The sequence below is a fragment of the Schistocerca cancellata genome, chromosome 5 (assembly GCF_023864275.1).
Source record: "Schistocerca cancellata isolate TAMUIC-IGC-003103 chromosome 5, iqSchCanc2.1, whole genome shotgun sequence".
In the NCBI taxonomy this organism is placed as follows: domain Eukaryota; kingdom Metazoa; phylum Arthropoda; class Insecta; order Orthoptera; family Acrididae; genus Schistocerca; species Schistocerca cancellata.
Genome location: NC_064630.1, coordinates 322,787,965 through 322,808,782, shown reverse-complemented (window position 1 = coordinate 322,808,782; position 20,818 = coordinate 322,787,965). Strand labels below are relative to the sequence as shown.

Below are 20,818 nucleotides of genomic sequence, written 5' to 3'. Positions count from 1 at the left end.
GCATCTGTATGAAACCTTTCACAAGAACAGTTACTAGATGAGCTCTCCAGCTGTACAAGAAGAAAAAAGAAAACACTCCAGAAGAAGAAACCAGGTGCCTGGCATTCCTTATGTGCAGGGCCACCCACAGACAAGATTAGCAGAATAATGGAGAAACACAACATAAAAACCATTTTCCACTCAATAATTAAAATAAAAAAACTGGTATTTATTGGAGTAGGAGTAATTTACCTGATTTTTCTATGCTAAGTAAGTATTTTATGGGCAGCATGTTATATGAAGTCAGCACACATTGTACTAACCAACTACCCAAACAATAGGGTGTGAACTGGGCCAGAAATGAACTCGCTAGACAAAATTTATATGTGAGGTGCACTATCTACAAATCAACAAATAGTGACAATTAAGTATCAATAGGTGCTACACTGCAATGAAAGTGACAAAACTTAGTAAAAAGTAATACCATTGTAATGTTTATGATAAATGTCCTCAAAGTTCTGATAATCAAAAATCTTATCATTAAAATTTTACTAGTGTGGAAATAATAAATCGCTTCTAAGTATTGAAGTTTTCATTTGCTCTTCATGCAGGAATTGTAGTGTAACATTATTCAAAAACAGAGATGAAAGTCATTAGTCATCTTAGATGGTCCTGTATTGCACATGTTCAATTTGGCCACTTATTAGCACCACTAAGCCTTTTTTACTGCTTTGCCACAATAAACTTTCAGCTTGTGAATAAAACAGTTCGGTCATCTGTCTGATGTCCAATACCTTTACAGTCATATACTTCCTTCCCTAGAAGTCATTTTCTTAATCTATACTGCTATTGGTCAAGACACTTTTGCACATTGCTAATGAGATCGAATTCCTATATTTTAGCTTCACTACCAGGCAAACATAAAACTTTTATTTCTAAGTTTTATGTTTTCTTGCCATATGCTTGGCGCCTGTCCTCAGGCATGTCAACTGCCACTTGAAAATGGCTTAATAACCAAAATTTGCCAACACTGCAAAATAAACAATAATTACAACTGATGGCAGAAATTTTGTCATTTCAGGAATGCTGTACGACTGGCAGAAGGAGAGAGTGTCTAGTTTCCGTTTATGCATTGGTTCACAAAGTATTTGGAACATTTGCTCACTTCTGACAGCCTTCCCCCTTGGACTCAGAATTGAACACAGAGTGGCTGCCCTCTTGAGACACTCACATAAAAGAGCTTCCTAGGGAAGTACCACATGTGGAATATTAAAATGTTACTAGAAGGATTCAACCTCTTGGGCATCATCGGCAGTTCCATTATAGGTCCAAGCTTTCTGGAGCTATGGAAACCACCATTAACACAATCAGAACTCAGAAATGATTGTCATATTTTTTATGATGTTATAAAAGTTCTAATGTACAGTATACGCAGAAACTTCGTTGGTCTTAAGGTCTCTCTGGTGTCAGTTCTCACTCACAACAATAGGATATGTACAATGCCTGACAAAAAAAGTGAAGCACCTAGAAGACATGATCAGATGTTAATTTAATTTCATACACGTACACACGATTGGTAGCTATCCAAATGATAAGAGTTGCAATTATTTAATGACAGGAAGAACAGCCACCAGTGCTTTAGTTTTGTTCACGTTTAGTCTTGTTACCAGGTCTGGTAGGACATATAATGGGCATGAATGTCAGAGGTTGAGTGATGATTGTGAAGTACAAGAAGATGCCACATATTCTCCGAGACAGCATTAACAGCATCTAAAATAGTTTCATAGAGTCTCATTGTGGGTCTCTATTTGGCCGTCTGGCCAAAAAGTGTGATATTCAAATTCATGGGCTATTCAGATATGACAGTGCTCCGATGTTGATCTCCATGAGATATGGGAATAAGCACACTCCTCGTTCTGGTTGGTCACATCTGACAACTGTGAGGGAGGTTCATCATATTGTGCACCAAACACATCATAACCTCTTCACATTTGCTCCTGCCATTTGAGGACAAGTAATAGACTCTCTGCAACATTCTGTGTCATCTTACACCACTGGTCAGAGGCTAGAAGGAGCTGTACTAGGGAATTACCATCCCATGTGTAGGTTGCCATTACCACAACACAAACAAGTGTATTTGGAGATGTCCATGACCAAGAAACATGAACTGGAGATGAATGGTGCTGTACTGTGTTCAGCAATGAATCGCAGTTCTGCATTATTCTGGAAGGACATTGTCAGCAAGCATGGCAGTGTGACCTGTGGATATGTACGGTTCTTCCAAAGTTTTGGAGAGGCACATTGATGTTACTCTGGCATCACGGTGTGGGAATCCATCGATCATGGCTTCAAGTCATATCTGCCAGTTATTGAGGGAACTCTGATGGTGCAATGGTACGCCATAGTCATCCTGCATCCTCACTTGTTACTTTTCACATTACAGTATTGTGGTGAAATTTTTCAATAGGATAATTCTCATCCACAGATTGCACTGTTTCTGTGAGCTGTTAGCATCATAGTGAGTCCACATAAGTGTTGAGATACTCCTGTGGCCTGCAAGATTCTGATAGTGTGAGAGACACTTGGGTGTCACCATCATCCCAGGGTCCATATCTGGGGAACGAAAGACCAGTTATAACAGTTGTAAGCCAGTTGTCTCAGGAGAGGACACATTGACCTTATGACACCATTCCCACTCAAATTAGTGCTGCATACAGGTCAGAACAGTTGCAGTAACATACAGATAAGTGGGTTCTTACTTCCAAGTTAGTTTTAAATCTGACTCAATACTGTAAACACTGCAATAACATCATACACCCTCTCAGCCTATGACGCTTCATTTTGTTTCCTCCTCCCCTTCTGGGTGCTTCACTTTTCTGTCAGGCAGTGTAGTTAGTTCACTGATGGTTGGATGCAATATTGGTAGAACGTCAGATGATGTACTTCTGCAATGTTTGTCAACAAGCATCCCTCATAGTACAAAATGGTACAATCAGTTATGGAAGTCTTGTCCATGTTGTTATCACCTTCACAGTCACACAAGGACACCCACACAATAGTTTGTAGGGAGTGGGGGTGGGGGGGTAGATAGGGGAGGAGACTGCGCCTGCGACTATGGTATATTATATTATTTTGGATGACAAATGGCAACTTGTAAGCTGCCATAAAAAATTTCCAGTTCTGACCTTGTTTTAAACCTGTGTAATAACGTTTAAATTGTTTTCTTGAAAGAAAAACACCTGACTACACTGTATTTTTTCCTTTCCTTGAGAGGAAGGGGAGGGGGGTGGGGCTGCAGCCTACCTTGCCCATTGGTGTGGGCACCTTTACAGACACAGGCAGTCTAACAGGGTAGCACCAGTATTTGATGAGACATTAGATGAAATTCCAACCAAGCTGATCCTCATGTTCTGCATTAATGGTGAGAATGTGGAGTATCAAGTTGACGTGGGGGCTGCTGAACTATTAATTACTGTCAACACACACTACCACCTAGGTTCCCCACCATTCTCAAGAACGCAGCAGTGAGTGGCGACATATATAAATGGGTCTATTCCACTGATGGGCCGTGTCAACCTTTTAGCTAGGGGCAAATATGTTTGTAGAAAATTAACAATTCTTGTTGTAACTTCACCAGTAGTAACTAGCATTTTTTGTCCTAGAAGATGTCACCAATGCTTTATTTCCTAATTGAGGACTGCATTAATCTGGTATCCAATTTCATAATTTACAGACTATGTTCACAACACAAGTTCATGCTTGGCCATGACAAGAACTGTGAGACCAGCATTTCTCCTGAGTCATCCACATAGCCAAATTTTTGTCAGGTGTGCACTGTACAATATTCAATATGTGAAACACTTACAGTCGGTCTGGAAGGCTACAAGAGATGGATGTTTATCACTTCTCTCTTCCATACCTACTGCAACAGAAACCTGTCCCAAATAATTCATTTGGAAGAAAACAAGCCAAATTAAATGGCATCCAATATCTCTCATTTGGTGACTGGATCAAAAGTCATTTTGCTACATTTCAGAGATATATGAAGCAATTAATTGAATATATCTCCCAATATACGAACAACCTTTAGATGATATTACAAAGGCTTCACAAGACGGCAATGTGTTTAATTTAGTAATGTAAATCACATGAAGAAGAGCAATTTGTTCGACCAAAGTGTCAAACACAAAGGTACATACTGTATAAGGAGGGGGCAACACTCACCTCTTTGTATATAACAGCCATAAATAAGTTGAGATAAAGGTGACACTAGCCCAAAATTTGCTTTGAATACCACAGTGCTGTACCAGGAATGGTCCTATTGCAAGTAGAATGCCGTTACCATGTTCTGACCTTTCACATAGGACAACTTACAGTTAAACATGGACTCCACCCCTCTGTGCAGTTTTGGCATTTTTCACATTAATAAGCCACTGCTAGTGACAGAAAAAAATCCTAGGACAAAGTGGAGACCAAACACCAGACCTTAAGATTTGTAGTAGGAAATTGACCCACTGAGCCATCTAGCCACACAGTTTAGCCTTTTTTAAACCATTTACATCCCATTTTTTGTTATAATCTGGCTTTGCACTACCTTCAACTCCAAGCTCATATGGTTCTACAGCTGCTCAATGATCAATGTGAAACTTGCATCTGCACTGAGGTACACTGGATGTCTGCTACAGATTGATGAAGCTCTTCTTTCAGTTTTCTTTTCACTCACAGAAACAAGAAAAAATTGTAAGGTGAGAGGTCAGGTGAATATGGCGGATGTGGGATGGCAATAACAGAATGTCTGACCAGATACTCAGTAACAACAGATAAAGCAGTGTGGGGTCTTGCATTTCATACAGTAAGAATCACTCCTGTGAATACCACAAATCATGGTGGCGACAACAATTTGCTTGTCCCCAATGTTTCAAGACTTCAATGTAATGAGATTGGTTCACTGTTTGACCTGGAGGAACATACTCATGGTGAACTAATCCTTCACTATCAAAGAATGTGATCAACACTGTCTTTGTTCTTGAAAATTATCACCTGACTTTTTTCAAGACAGGTGATCCAGGACTCTGCCATTCAGCACTTGACGCTTCATGTGAGGGTCATATTGGTAGCACTAACTTTCATCCCCAGCAATAATCTTTGACAGAAATATGGGATCACGTCTTGACTCTATCCAGTAGTTCAGCAGAAATTCTAAGTCTTTCCTCTTTCCATTAATCTATTAGTGTTCGAGGAACAAGTTTTGCACTAAGTTTCCATTTCCCTAAATCTTCGCATAAAATCTTATGATACACATCACAATTCAAATTGAGTTGTTCTGATGGCGCATTCACAATTACATGATGGTCTTCTTGCAGTAACTGCCTTACATGCTGCACACCTGCATCGGTACGTGCTGTAGATGGGCACCCAGCTCTGGGATTGCCCTGCACTGAATCTCTGCCTTCATGAAACCTTCTGTGCCACTCAAACACACGACTTCTTGAAAGTGCCTCGCTTGCATATGCTTGCTTAATCATTGGCCATGTTTCACTAGGGATTTTCCCAAGCTTAATGCAGAACTTAATGCTCACTCTTTGCTCACAATCAGTATCCATTGTGTAATCATAACGAATGTGCCAGGAACCAAACGGTGTGTTGCTAAGCACAGTCCTGCCACCTGGTGAGTTTGTGCGGAAACATGGTCAATGCCACTTCAAGGGTGCACACATAGCAGACAACATAAAAATGTGTGTTCCTTTTTAGTATTGCAAACTCAGAAATAAGAAAAACAGCATGTCCTGGAACTTTTCTGACAAAGGGAGTATTTCCTTGTTAACGCTAAGATCCTTGCATCTGGCTTAGTGTAAAACTTAACTAAATGAAGCTAATGGACATTTCTCCTTATGGGTTTACTTGTTAACTTTGTAAGATCCAATTCTATTGATGTGTATGGCTCCTCTCTCTCTCTCTCTCCCTCTCTCTCTCTCTCTCTCTCTCTCTCTCTCTCTCTCTCTCAGATGGGAAGTTTCAAATATTATAATTATCTCACAATGAATTAGCAAACACAAAAAATTTTGATTAGAGGTTAGACATTGACAGATCCTAAAGGAGATTACAACATGTACAGAGATACAAAATCTTGATATGACCTAATGTAACAAGGCCACTTGTACTGTCTGAACTAAGACATCATCAAATGTTTGTACACAGTGTACACCTTATTTAAAAATATACATATTTACTTTGGTAACTATGATGGCATTGCCTAAAATTGAAAAAGCAGCAGCTGGAGTGAATGTCCAAATCAAGAAGACACAGTTAACTCCAAATGAAAAAAGGTGATGCCTCACTTTCTCTTGCAGTTTGGTTTTTAAACCCCTTTTACTGTCTGTATTGACAACTTCACTTCCCTCTCATCCTATTCTAATATACCTCTCTTAACCAACTGAATTGTAGTGATTCTTGTTCCTCATTCTTGTCTGGTGAATGAAATTTATTGCATGCATCACTGTTTTCCTATGTCCGTACACATCTGCTGCTGATTAGTAGGAATATTTATATAACTACTACTAATCAATTTCCCTCAATGTTATCGTGATTCTGGAACAATATGGTGGGGTTGGCAGAAGAAAGTTAGTTAGTTGGTTGGTTGGTTTAGAGAGGGGAGAAGGGACCAAACTGCTACGTCATCGGTCCCTTGTTCCTATTAAAACAAATCCACAACAAAAAGACTAAAACAAATGACACTGACAGCACAAAACTGAGAGAAAGGGGGAAAAAAACCACTAGAACGACAGAAGGGCAACAAACACTACAATGAATAAAATAGGAAGAAAACCAGAGAGAGACACAAGAAACTGGTAAGAGGGATTAAAACAAGAGAGCAGATGACCACGGTCGCAAAGGGACGAAGGACATACGCTAACACTTAGATAGAACGATAAAACCCACCCTCACATATACAACGTAAAACTAAATCAGCTGATGAGGCGTTGTCAGATAAAATTAATGGTAACGAGTCCGGTAACTGAAGATTTTGTCCCAGTGCAGCCAAAGCAGGACAACACAACAGAACGTGGGCCACTGTCAACCGGACACCACACTAACACTGACGGGGCTCTTCACAGCGTAGGAGATAGCCACGGGTCACCAAGTGTGGCCAATGCAGAGCCAGCAGAGAATCACAGAGTCCCAGCAACAGGTCTGCATGGAGGACTTCCAAACATTTGTATTCTCCTTAATGGCAGGCAGTTTATTGTGTGGTCCGAGGTTATGCCATTCCGTCTCCCAAAGCTGAAAAACTTTGCAGCGTAATACTGAATGCAGGTCAGTTTCAGAGATCCTCATCTCCAGAAGCAGTTTCCGCATTGCCTGTTTGGCCAGCCTGTCAGCAAGTTTGTTACCTGAGATGGCGGACGTGTCCTGGGGTCCACACAAACACCACTGAATGACGGGACCATTCCAGAGCACAGATGGACTCCTGGATGGTTGCTACCAAAGGATGGCAAGGGTAGCACTGATCAATAGCTTGTAGGCTGCTCAAGGAGTCAGTACACTGACGAAACGACTCACCAGAACACGAACACATATGCTCAAGAGCATGAGATATGGACACAAGCAGTAAAACACAGCAGTCATCTGGCAAGGAGTGCTGTTCAATACATCCTCTGTGAACATAAGCAAAGCCAAAGTGAGCATCAGCCATCAAGCTGTCGGTGTAAACCACTTCAGAGGCCCGAGACATGTCAAGAATCGAGAGAAAGTGACAGCGAAGAGCCATGGCATTAACTGACTCCTTAGGGCCACGAAAAACATCCAGATGAAGCTTCAGCCTAGGTTTACACCATGGAGGTGAATGGACCTCAAGTAGGGGTGGTAAAGGCAAGGGCTCCAGTTCAGACAGAAGGAGTAAGATGCGAACTGCAATCATAGTCCCTGACCTGGGACGCCAATGTGGGAGATGAACCACTGCGGTTAGGAAAAAGAGATGGTAATTTGGATGCTCAGGAGAACTATGAATGTGTGCAACCTAACTGGCAAGCAGTTGTGCACGCCTGATCTGCAATAGAAGGACTCCAGCCTCCTCCAGTACAGTGGTTACCGTACTCATCCTAAAAGCTCCCGTCGCTAGTCGAACAACACAGTGATGCACTGGGTCGAGCAACCACAACACTAAGGGCACCGCTGAACCATAAATCAGACTGCCATAATCAAGGCAGTATTGAACAAGGGCTCTGTAGAGTTGCAGCAGCGTAGAGTGATCTGCATCCCAGTTCGTGTTGCTCAGGCAGCAGAGGGCACTGAGGTGCTGCCAGCACTTCCAGTTAAGCTGACGAAGGTGGAAGCCAAGTCAGTTGGGGGTCAAAAACCAGTCCTAAGAATCAACATGTCTGCACTACAGTGAAAGAATCATCATCAAGGTAAAGTTCTGGTTCTGGATGAATGGTAAGATACCAACAGAAGTGCAACACACACGACTTCACGGCTGAAAACTGGATGCTGTGGGCTAGACCCCATGACTGCGCCTTGTGGGTTGTTCCCTGTAGGTGCCGCTCAACAACACCAGTACTGGAGGAGCAGTAGGAAATGCAAAAGTCATCTGCATCCAGAGAAGGTGAGAAGGATGGCCCTACAGCTGCTGCCAGACCGTTAATGGGCACTAAACATAGCGATACACTCCATACAGAGCCCTTCGGCACCCCATTCTCCTGGATATGAGGGGAACTACGGAAGGGACCAACTTGGGCACAGAAAGTTTGGAGCGACAGGAAATTTTGGATAAAAATAGGGACAAGGCCTCTGAGACACCACTCATATTATGTACAAGGACATGATGTTGCCAGATTGTGTCGTAAGCTTTACGTAAATCAAAAAAGATGGCAACCAGGTGTTGGCATCTGGAAAAGACTGTTCGGATGGCAAACTCGAGGGACACTACATTATCAGTGGTAGAGCAACCCCAGTGAATACTGCCCTGGCATTGGAGCCAGTAGACCACATGACTCCAGGAGCCAACAGAACTGCTGACTCACCATACTGTTTAGCAGCTTACAAAGGATGTTGGGGAGGCTGATGGACCGATAGTTATCCACATCAAGCAGGTTTTTACCAGGTTTCAGCACAGGAACAATGGTGCTCTCCTGCCATTGTGATGGGAATACGCCATGGCTCCAGATGCAGTTGAAGATGACAAGGATATGTCGCTGGTAGTCCGACGAGGGAGTGGATCTGATCTGGGCCAGGAGCTGTGTCAGGGCAATGAACAAGGGCGATGAGGAGCTCCCACTGAGTAAATGGAGCGTTATACGGTTCACTGTGGTGTTTAGTGAACGAGAAGAGTTTCCCTTCCACCATCCGCCATTTGAGAGTGCAAAAGCCTGGGGGGGTGGGGGTAATTATCCGACACAGAGGCACGAGCACAGTGTGCAGCAAAGTTCTCGGCAAGTGCATTTGTGTCAGTAGATAACACCCCATTTATATGAATGCCAGGGGAACGTGTCAGGGTCTGGTACCCAAAAACACATCTGATCTTCAACCAGACTTGGGAACATGACATATGGCACCCAATGGTCTAGACATACCTCTCCCAACACTCCTGTTTTCATCTTTTTATAAGCTGGCGAACGCGGGCACGGAACCTTTTAAAAGCTATTAGGTGCTCCTGGGAAGGGTGCTGCTTATTTTACTGCAGAGCCCAACTACGCTCTTTAATGGCCTCAGCAATTTCCAGCAACCACCAAGGTACAGTATTTCAGCATGGGCAACCTAAAGAGCAAGGGATCACGTTTTCTGCTGCAGGAACGATCATTCTGGTGACTCGCTCAACCACCACATCAATGTTAGCGTGTGGGGGAGATTCAACAGTAATGGCAGATATGAAAGCTTCCCAGTCTGCCTTGTTTAAAGTCCATCTGGGTAGGTGTCCATGGGCATGATGCCTAGGGAGTGACAGGAAGATGGGGAAACGGTCACTACCACACGGCCCCCAGTATTTAAAAGGCAGAGTTCGAACTGAGACAGTAAATTTTTGACATCTCTACCTCGGGCAGTAAGCATGGTGTGACCCCACATGGGGTAATGAGTGTCAAAATCTCCCAAAAGTAGGAAAGGTTTACGGCATTGATGAATCAGTGCAGCCAATATGATCAGCAGTACTGCATCATCTGGAGGAAGATAAACGTTGCAGACAGTTATTCCTGCATCATCGTTATCCTGACAGCCACAGCTTCAAGAATGGTTTGAAGGGGCACAGGTTCACTGCATACTGAATTCAGAACATACAAACAAACTTCACCTGATACACTATTATATTCACTAAGGCTCTAGTAATATCCCCTATGGTCACGGAGGGCAGGGGTCCACAGGAACCAGGTTTCCTGGAAGGCAATGGAGAAAGCAGGTGTAAAGCTTAACAGTTGCCGTAGCTCAGCCATGTCGTGGAAAAAACTGCAGCAATTCCACTGGAGGATGAAATTATCTGATTGAATATTGGTATCCATTCCTATTGTGGATGAGGCATCAGTGAGATCCAGGTTCTCAGGGGACGCTAAAATCTTCACCTCATCCTCAGATGCAGAACCGGAAGGGGGTGGTTGTGTTGGAGCTACCGGAGGGTCCTGTTTCTTAGCAGTCTTCTTCTGGGTTTGCTTTGCCTTTCACTTCTCTTTACGAGCTTGCATGGAGGACTCCTCCGAACTAGCTTCAGGCACAGTGGAAGACAGTGAAGCTCTTTGTCCAGCAGGTTTTGGCTCCTTTAAGCACTGGAGAGTGTCTGCTGTGGTATTGGTGGAGACCTTGGAAGAGAGAGTCCCAAGAGACCCCTTCCACCCGAGTGGAGCTGGAGAACGCTGTTTCTTCTCCGACTGGGTTTTGGGGGGAATTGATGTCCCCTGGGTTTGAGGGGATATTGCTCCCAAAGTAGATGCTTTGGGAGCAACAGAAGAAGATTTGCCCCCTAACGCCAAGGTGCAGATGTATTCTGGTGGCCTAGACGGCCCACTGTTCGAGGCACAGAGAGTGGAATTACCATCACTTGTAATGTCGATGTTGAAAATAGCTGCAGCATATGTGGATGTCAACTAAATGTGGTGTAATTGTTAAATTTACATTTAGCCTCTTGGTAAGTCAACCGGTCCAGGGTCTTGCACTCCACTATTTTCCTCTCCTTTTGCAGTGCTTTGTAGTCTGGTGAGCAAGGGAAGTTGTGCTCTCCACAGCTGATACAAGTGGGAGGAGGTGCACATGGAGTATTTGGATGCAGTGGATTTCTGCAGTCTCAACATGTAGCACTGGAATTGCAGTCGGGAGACATGTGCCCAAACTTCCAGCATGTAAAGGACCGCATAGGGTAAGGGATGTATGGTTTAATGTCACAGCGGTAAACCATCACCTTGACCTTTTCAGGCAAAGAATCACCCTCAAAGGCCAAGATGAAGACACCAATAGCAACCCTATTGTCTTTGGGTCCCCTGTAAGTGCACCGGATGAAATGAACACCTTGCCATTCTAAATTGGTGCAGAGCCCATCGTCAGATTGCAAGAGGAGGTCACAATGGAAAATAATCCCCTGGATCATGTTGAGGCGTTTATGGGGAATGACGGAAACAGGAATATCACCCAGTTGGTTACAGGCAAGTAAGGCCCGGGACTGGGCTGGGGATGCTGTCTTAATCAAGACTGCGCTATTTCTCATCTTGGACAGCAATATCAATTCCCCAAACTTATCCTAAAGACGTTCACCAAAAATTGAGGCTTCGTAGGTAGAAAGGAGTCCCCATCCATTCTGCTGTAGACTAAATGCCAAGACGAATATGGTTCTTTTCTTTCTGTAGCCCTACATTCCTCCCATGGGAAGGCGAGTGAGGGAAACGTTTTAGGGTCATACCTGTCAACATTGTGTTCAATCTTTCCCTTCTTAAAGACTGCTGGCGCCGTACGGTCACCAGGAAGAGATAACTTGGTCCGCTTCATTGCTGGTCATCCACCCTAATGCCACCCACTCTGATCAGGACCTCTCCCCATGGGCACCACCCAGCCACAGCAAAAGGCCACCTGGCATGACGGCCGTTACCAAGAGTCCTGATGCCTGAAGAAGACTGGAGTCTACTCCTTGGCATACATGGGGAGTTTGCAGCTCAGGCATAAGCAGTGTGATACCTATGTTGTCAGGGGGCTATCACCAAACTGGTACATGATGGCCCCACCACAACGGACTGGCTATCGTGCTGGATATTGGGTGCACAGAAATCCAATATTGTCATGGGGGCAAAAGAGGACAGGAGACAATGGAAGAAAATGCCATACCCTAGAAAGAGTCCTCGCCCAAATAGTTGAACTGCAGATGGAGATACAAAGCAATGACAAGAAGAGGTTCAGGAGATCAAATCTAATGGCACTGCAGATAACTTGTGCACCACATAAAGCGTCCTTCCCCATATGGTACGCACTTCTGTAGAATTTGGAAAGTGATGGGTCAAATCATAAAATGGGTCCTGAACTTATGGGGCCGAAAAGTCACCTCAACAAGCAGGAGTACTGCGGGCCTATTCCAATCCCTGGACCCGCAGGGGGCTGGAAGAAAGTGCTAACACTCACTTTAATAAGCATTAGTCAGAAAATGTTGTGCATTGTGTACACAAATGCACCACATACTGGTACCAAGTTAGGGAAAAAAAATTGTTTTACCCTGCTGTACCTATGTTCCTATCTTTGAATTTTACTAGCATATATCATATAGTAATTCAAATTACGTTCATTTAGGTTAGTACTTTCTTCTGCTGACCCATTCATGTATGGCAATGTGTCCTGACACTGAAGTCAGTTATTAAAGAGGCAAATTTGTCTATTGACCACATCTACTATTACACAAAAACAAATCGTTTAAAAGGTAATAACATAATTGTGCTGGAGGTCTGCTTTCATGAAAGACATCCGCAACATTTATACACTGCTGTTGCAATGCTAACTCCTGTGACACATGAAGAACCACACTTTTTTTTACCTATATGTGATTCTTCTGAAAAAAATTATAAAACAGAATAAAAAGTGTAAATGAATGAAATGAAAAAATGCACCATGATCCATAAACGCAGTAGATATAACGCAGTTGTTGAAAGACTGATTTACCCCCACATTATAGCGCAACTATAGTATGTCGAGAGTGAGCTGAGGAATCACAAACTATGCATGGGTAGTACAGAAACTTCACTGAAACAGAAACCAAAAAATAGCACTATAGTAATTCCAAAATTCCAATAAAATAATATACTGCACTATGGCGCTAAATATGGTTTGGTTCACTTTACCTATCCATTCACATAATTACTTTGTTAATACTATCAAATAATTTATGTAGACTGGGATCATCATCTATGTTCTCTTGTTCTTCCTCATCTCAAACCATTGTACCACTCTCATTTCGTACAGAATCAATAACAATACTATCAACCATGACCTCTGAAATTGGAGCCTCTTTGTCAATGACTGCCCAATGTTCAAGCATTCAATATCAATACTGCACTCCAGAGTGTCATGTGTTCACTGAATGCTCTTAATGTTGAAACCTGTGTCACTACATTCTTCATTTGTCGCATTTCCTTCAATGGGACACTTGTTCCAACAATTCCTACTAGTCGTCAGACTGATCATTAGACATGCCAGGCGTACTGAATACACAACATTCTTCACGTATAAAAATTGATGAATGTTTCCATTTCCTCACCTGAATTTACTATTGAAGTGAAAAATTCATAACAACAATGAGTATTAAATGCTCGTATGATGCCCTGATCCATTGGCTGCATTAACGCCATTGTGCATGTAGGCAAAAGTTTTTATTTTCCATCTTCTGACTACAACACATCAACAGGTAGGTGAGCTTGATAGTGATCAAAGATTAGTTGAGCTGCATCTCTCAACTTACGTGATCTAAAGGTGCTTTCTTACTGACATATCAAAGTCTTCTTAAGACCACTTTATGGAGATGTTCACATGTAATCCAAATATTCTTTGAGTGAATGTAAATGCACTGTAATGATTAAACAGTGAAGAGCCAGAGAAACTAATATCCCTGCCTAATATTGTGCAGGGCCCCCGCGAGCACACAGAAGTGCCACAACATGAGATGGCACGGACTCGACTAATGTCCGAAGTAGTGCTGGAGGGAAATGACGCCATGAATCCTACAGGGCTCTCCATAAATATGTAAGAGTACGAGACGCTGGAGAGTTCTTCTGAACAGCATGTTGCAAGGCGTCCCAGATGTGCTCAATAATGTTCATGTCTGGGGAGTTTGGTGGCCAGCAGAAGTGTTGAAACTCAGAAGAGCATTCTTGGAGCAACTCTATAGCAATTCTGGACATGTGGGGTGTCACACTGTCCTGCTGGAATTGCCCAAGTCCATCGGAATGCACAATGGACATGAAGGGCTGCAGGTGTCCAGACAGCATGCTTACACACATGTCACCTGTTAGAGTCATATCTAGACGTATCAGAGGTCTCATATCACTCCAACTGCACACAGCCAACACCATTACAGAGCCTCCCCCAGCTTGAACAGTGCCCTGCTGACATGCAGTGTCCATCGATTCATGAGGTTATTTCCATATCTGTACACATCCATCTGCTCGATACAATTTGAAACGAGACTCGACCAACCAGGCAAAATGTTTCATTATCAACAGTCTAATGTCGGTGTTGACGGGCCCAGGCAAGGCATAAAGCTTTGTGTCGTACAGTCATCAAGGGTATACAAGTGGGCCTTAAACTCCAAAAGCCAATATTGATGATGTTTTGTTGAATGGTTCGCATGTAGACACTTGCTGATGACCCAGCATTGAAATCTGCAGCAATTTGCGGAAGGGTTGCATTTCTGTCACGTTGAACGATTCTCTTCAGTCGCCATTGGTCCAGTTCTTGCAGGACCTTCTTCTGGCCACAGCAATGTTTGAGATTTGATGTTTTACCAGATTCCTGATACTCACAGTACACTCCTGAAATGGTCATATGAGAAAATTCCCACTTCATTGCTACCTCGGAGATGCTGTGTCCCATTGCTAGTGCACCAACTATAACACCACGTTAGAACTCGCTTAAATCTTGATAATCTGCCATTGTAACAGCAGTAACTGATCTAACAACTGTGCCAGACACTTTTTGTCTTATACAGGAGTTACCGACCGCAGTGCCATATTTTGCTTGTTTACATCTCTCTCTCTATTTGAATATGCATGCCTACACCAGTTTCTTTGACACTTCAGTGTACATTTACGTGCTTGAACTATATCAGGCTTTTACTTTTGCCTTTTCAGGTTATGGCTACCAGATTTATTTGTGGCAAAGAGGGGGGTAATTGTGTCTGTGTTCATCTGTGTACATCATGAAACCCAAAGTGCCATTTCATCAGAATTATACAATTGATGATGATTTAAATTTTCATCTAACAGTACATTGTGTAGAATTACAAGACAGTGTAAATCACAATCGAAGACAATATTTCTCATTTAACATACATTTCGCAAATTCCATGGTGACAGTTCGGCCAAGAAAAACATCCATCAGAAGCAATAAGTTCCTTGGTGTCATGTAAATCAAACAAAATTTTGTAACTTGGGCTTTAATAGTTTATTGCTATGAGCAGTATTGCACCAAATGTCATTTCACTTTTGGCAAAGAGAAATTTGATGTAGATTCACATATATGCAGCTAGAATCATGAAAGGATGTGGGGGTAAGTATCTGTTTCTCTAGCCAAACCCTGGGATGCCCACATGACTTGGGACCCAGAGAAAGACAACTGAGCAGACGGCACGACCAAGGGCAGAGAGAAGGTCATGGATAGCAGAGACCAAGAGTGACAAGATTAGCATTGGTCAATTGCCTGTAGGCTGATCATTGAGTCTGAACAAATTAAAACACTGCAGAGGGAGGTCTGAGAAATGAAAAGGAGGGTTCTGTGAATGGCTAGAAGCTCTGCTATGAACACACTATGTGATCCCAGCAGTAAATGGTGTTCGAGGCCAGTAGGAGGCATGAAAATGTATCCCACCTTATCAATGGTCTTAGAACCATCAGTGTAAAAGAACTCTGAAAGGAAGGCACATACAAGATGCCAGAAAACCATAGGAGCAACAGAGAAGGGGGAAGTGAGACAATTGCCAATCAGCAATCATACCCGCGGGCGGGTGTTAGAAGGGAGACATCCCTCGTTGGCAAAGAGCACAGGGTACAGGGGATGGTCAGGAAATTGGCGAATGGTGATTGCATAAGGAACCAGGAGTTGGCTCCATCACTTTTGTAGAAGGGACATCCCCACTTCTGGGAGGAGACTGTCAATGGGACTAGTGTGAAAGGCACCAACAGCCAGATACACTCCACAATGGTGAACAGAGTCAGGCAGTTTTAAAGTGGGAGGAGCTGCTGGGCCATAAACCTGACTACCATAAACTTTTCTGGACAAGACCAGAGCACGGTAAAGATGGAGAAGAGTGGAACGGTCCGCACCCCAAAATGTGTGGGCCAGGAGTTGGAGAGCACTAAGCTTCCGCATACATGTAGTTTTTAGGTGGCGAATGTGGGGCAGCCACGTCAGATTGTTATCAAAAATAAGGCCCAAGAAACAGGACTGTGCTACAGCGTTGAGGAGCTGGTCGCTTAAATAATGTTATGGATAAGGGTGTACTGTGGGTCAATGACAAAAATGCATAACCTGCGTTGTGGAGGGAGAAAACTGAACCTGCTGGATGGCACCTTGGAGCCAGTGCTCAGCAGATGCTACCAAGTGGGAGCTGCACCAGATGCAAAAATTGTTGTACAATGCCGGTGTAACCAGATGCCCAACAGACATCACAAGCCCATTGATGACAATGAGGAAGAGTGTGACACTTAGCACAGAACCCAGTGGGATACCGTTCTCCTGAATTCGAGGGGCGCTGAGTGAACTGACAACTCGAACCTGGAAAAGCCAGTGAGATAAAAACTCAGATAAAAATTGGAAGGGGACCATGGAAGCCCCAGTCACTAATCACTAATGACATCAGACGGAACCAAAGTGGAGACCCCACTCGATGGTGCCCTGGAGGCCAGCACAGTTTCGACACAACACCCGATAATCACGAAATGTTGGAGAGTGGTCATCATGGAAATGTGTTTCTTGAAGAATAGAAGGAGACAAAATATTGCATTTCTGTCAGGTGACAATAGTATTCAGTCAATTCCACTGGATGATCGTGTGGTGAGAGTCCAGGTTAGACGTAAAGAAGACGAGAGGTGGTCATGTCATCTGGCCAGTAGTCGTCACTGACAAGGATGGGGTGACATTCATAAAAAAGATATCAGACTCAGGTTGCAAGGAGGCAAATGGCACCTCCAAGAGGCACCAGGTGGGCCCTTGTCTTGGGATTTACGTTTCTTCGTCTTCTCTTTCGGAGGTGGAGGAGGGCAGGGCAAGATCTGAAACCGAAAGAGAATGGGTGGCCTTGGGGTGCATAGATGGCGCGTCTCGTGGCCAAGTGGTGATAGGAGTCATCTGGCCTGAGAGACGCCAGGCAGAGGGGTCCTGGGAGGGAGCCTGATCACCAGCAGGTGCCAAAGAATGGGGCACTGCTTCTGCTGGGGAGGAGGAGTGGCTCCCGGATGGGAGGTCTCAGGAACTGCAGCGGAGGGTGATGGGGCTGGGGTAAGGAAGAGGTAGGAGGAGGAAATGAAGTAACAGAGGCAAAAGTCGAAGACAGTGACACCGGATGGACTCTTCTCATACTTTTGGTGACACTGAGCTTAAGACAGGTGATCCAGAGACTTGTACCGTATTTACTCGAATCTAAGCCGCACTTTTTTTCCGGTTTTCGTAATCCAAAAAACCGCCTGCGGCTTAGAATCGAGTGCGAAGCAAGCGGAAGTTATGAAAAATGTTGGTACGTGCCGCCACAACTAACTTCTGCCGTCGAATATATGTAGCGCTACGCACGCATGCTCTGTAGGCACAAAGATAAATACTGGCGCCAAAACCTCTGCGTCAGTAAATAAATTAAAAAAAAAAAAGTGGAAGACGAGTTTTTTTTCTCCGCCGCGAGTTTCGACCACTGCATTTTCATACATTATCCAACGAAGTAAATACAAATTCCGTATTGTTCATCTTCGAAATGTAGCACAATTTCAGTGTACTACGAAAATCTGACTGGCAAGACTGTTTGTCAATATGGCCAACTCTACGTTCTGAATTTTTTCCTATCTGTGAGAAGAGATGGTTGCTAATAGGAACCTGATGAAATTTGAATCACATACAGTATTCTCTTCACCATAAGAATAATACGGACATAAACATTTTGCCATGTATTCTTACGTGTTTGCTGCTCTCTCATTTAAATCCTGTCTGCCTAATAAACTACGAAACTAGAGTGAGACAACAGCAAACGCGGAAGAATATACGTATCGTGTCATGTTTATATTCGTATTATTCTTATGCCTAACAGCGATACAGTCAGAAATGAAGCACGGCAAGTGACTAGATTTTTAAATCTAAGATGACTCTAATTTCTGTGCAGAATTTGATGTAATAAAGAAGCGGCCGCAAAGATTTTCAAACGGAGAAAAATTTTCGCCTAACTCTCGTTCAGAACATGTTCTATCATACGCAGTCTATTATTTGATTCTTGTTGATCATTATCAAAAAAAGCAGCAGTGTAAGTAACAACAAATAGCAGTCTCTTGCCATTGTTTCACTAATGAGACGATTCCTCACTTTTTTTTTAATTGTACGCGGCGGTAGCGCGCACAAAAGCAAGCCATGCCGTGAGCCGCGACAGGCCGTAAACACGCACTATCAGAATGCGACAAACAATGCATGACACAGTGCAGTAATGCATTTTCAGCTTAAGAGTGACGCAAACACCTATAACAAAGAAAACGGCACTTGTCAGTTCAAAGCAAAATATGCAATTGATTCAAACCAGACGAAGCACGTGAAAAAGGAAGGGCACCCGTATAAATACGGACGGAGCGCCTGACGCATAGCAATGGCTACGTAGTAAAGCTTAACTGCTAAGCTTACGACTCGAACCAAACTACTGTAGCAGTATCGTCATACATTCGACCTAAATTGTGTCTCATATTACAATGGACCAACTTTGTTTCGATTTGGAGGTGCGGCCTAAAACTTTTCTCTCCCCTTGAATTTCGAGTCTCATTTTTCAGGTGCGGCTTAGATTCGAGTAAATACGGTATTCTTGGATCTTCGTTTCTCTCTTGCAAGCTGCGCAATCCAGTGAGCAATGGGAGTGGCGATCAGCACAACTGACACACACAGGTGGCAGAACACAGGGGCTTCCCTCATAGATTGGGTGTCCAGTCAGCACACAGAGGGTCCGCCGTACAGCGGGAAGACATATGCCCAAAACGCAAGCACCAAAAGCATTGCATTGGTGGAGGGACATACGGCTTAATGTTACATCTGTAGCACATAACCTTGAACTATTCTGGGAGGGTATCCCCCTCAAAAGCCAGAATAAAGGCACCAGTATCGATGCGGTTACCTTTGTGACCCTTATGCACATGTCGAATAAAATGAACGTCACGCCACTCCAGATTAGCCCGGAGTTCCTCTTCAGTTTGCAGGAAGACGTCTCTCTGAAAAACCACTCCCTGGACAATACTCAGAGATTGGTGAGGAGTAATAGATACTGGGACATTGCCAAGACAACACAGACATGAAGAGATGGGGATTAGGTGGCAGAAGTGGCTTTGATCAACAAGGAGACTGACCGCATCTTACTAAGAGACTCCACTTCACCAAACTTGTCCTTGAAACTTTCCACAAAAAACAATGGCTTTGTGGCGGTGAATGTGCTCCCACCTGTCCTAGGACAGACGAGGTAATGGGGAATATGTTTCAACCCAAGATGGTGAGCCTGGCCCTCCTCCGATGGTGTAGTGAGGGAAAGGAAGTTTGCTGGGTCATACAAAGAAGCATTCAATGATCCTTCACCATTCGAAGAGATAGCTGTTGGAGAATGGCCAGGTTTCTACAGCTTGATACGGTTCATATGCCAAGCATCTGCCCTGATACCACCCACTCTGACCAGGGGCTCTCCCTATGGGCGCCATCTAGCCATAGAAAGGGCCGTCTGGCGCGTGGCCATTGTCAGGAGTTCCAATGCTCAAAGAAGATAAGCAACCACTCCTTGGCATACATGCGGAGGAAACAGCTCAGGTATTAGTAGTGTGACCCCTGTGTTGCCAGGGGGCTCAGCCATATGGGTACATAACAGCCTCATCACACGGATTGGCCACACGTGCTGGTGACGTAGCAGGGTGGAAGGAGGCTACAGTGGTAAAGGGAGGGGAGAAGGAAGGGGGGAGAGGAATCCTCACTGCAGATGCTAGGGAGAGAGTTCTTCCCCAAATGGATCATACTAAAAACAGGAAATTCAGAAGTGGAGGTCCAACCTCAAACAGGGACCTAAACACCAGAAAGGATGAAAGAACAGTCAAAAGGAACAAAATTGCAATCAATACAGCAAACCAGGTGGACAGCAAGGTCGATATAAATCAGAACACCAAGAGGGGAAGGAGGGAGCAAAGGGGAAGGAGAGAGGATAAGGAAGGAGGGCAGGGTGAAGGAAATGTAGCCAGGGAAGGAAGAATTGGCTGCAATAGCTCGGAGCCCTGTGTGCGCCAAGCACGAACTCACGGAAGAACTGCGAGCCCCCTGAGGGGAAAGATAGAGGAAGCCGCCTGGTAGAATTTTGCACAGAGCATAACTTAACTATAACTAACACTTGGTTTAAGAAGGTTGTAAAAAGTGGAAGAGACCCAAAGACACTGAAATGTTTCAGATAGATCATATAATGGTAAGACAG

General features: G+C 43.8%; 1 protein-coding gene across 1 annotated transcript in view; it reads right to left on the bottom strand.

Moving 5' to 3' along the window:
- LOC126187375 (valine--tRNA ligase) overlaps positions 1–20,818 on the bottom strand; it is a 189,830-nt gene that overhangs the window by 154,859 nt on the left and 14,153 nt on the right. The gene's annotated exons all lie outside the window — the stretch shown is intronic.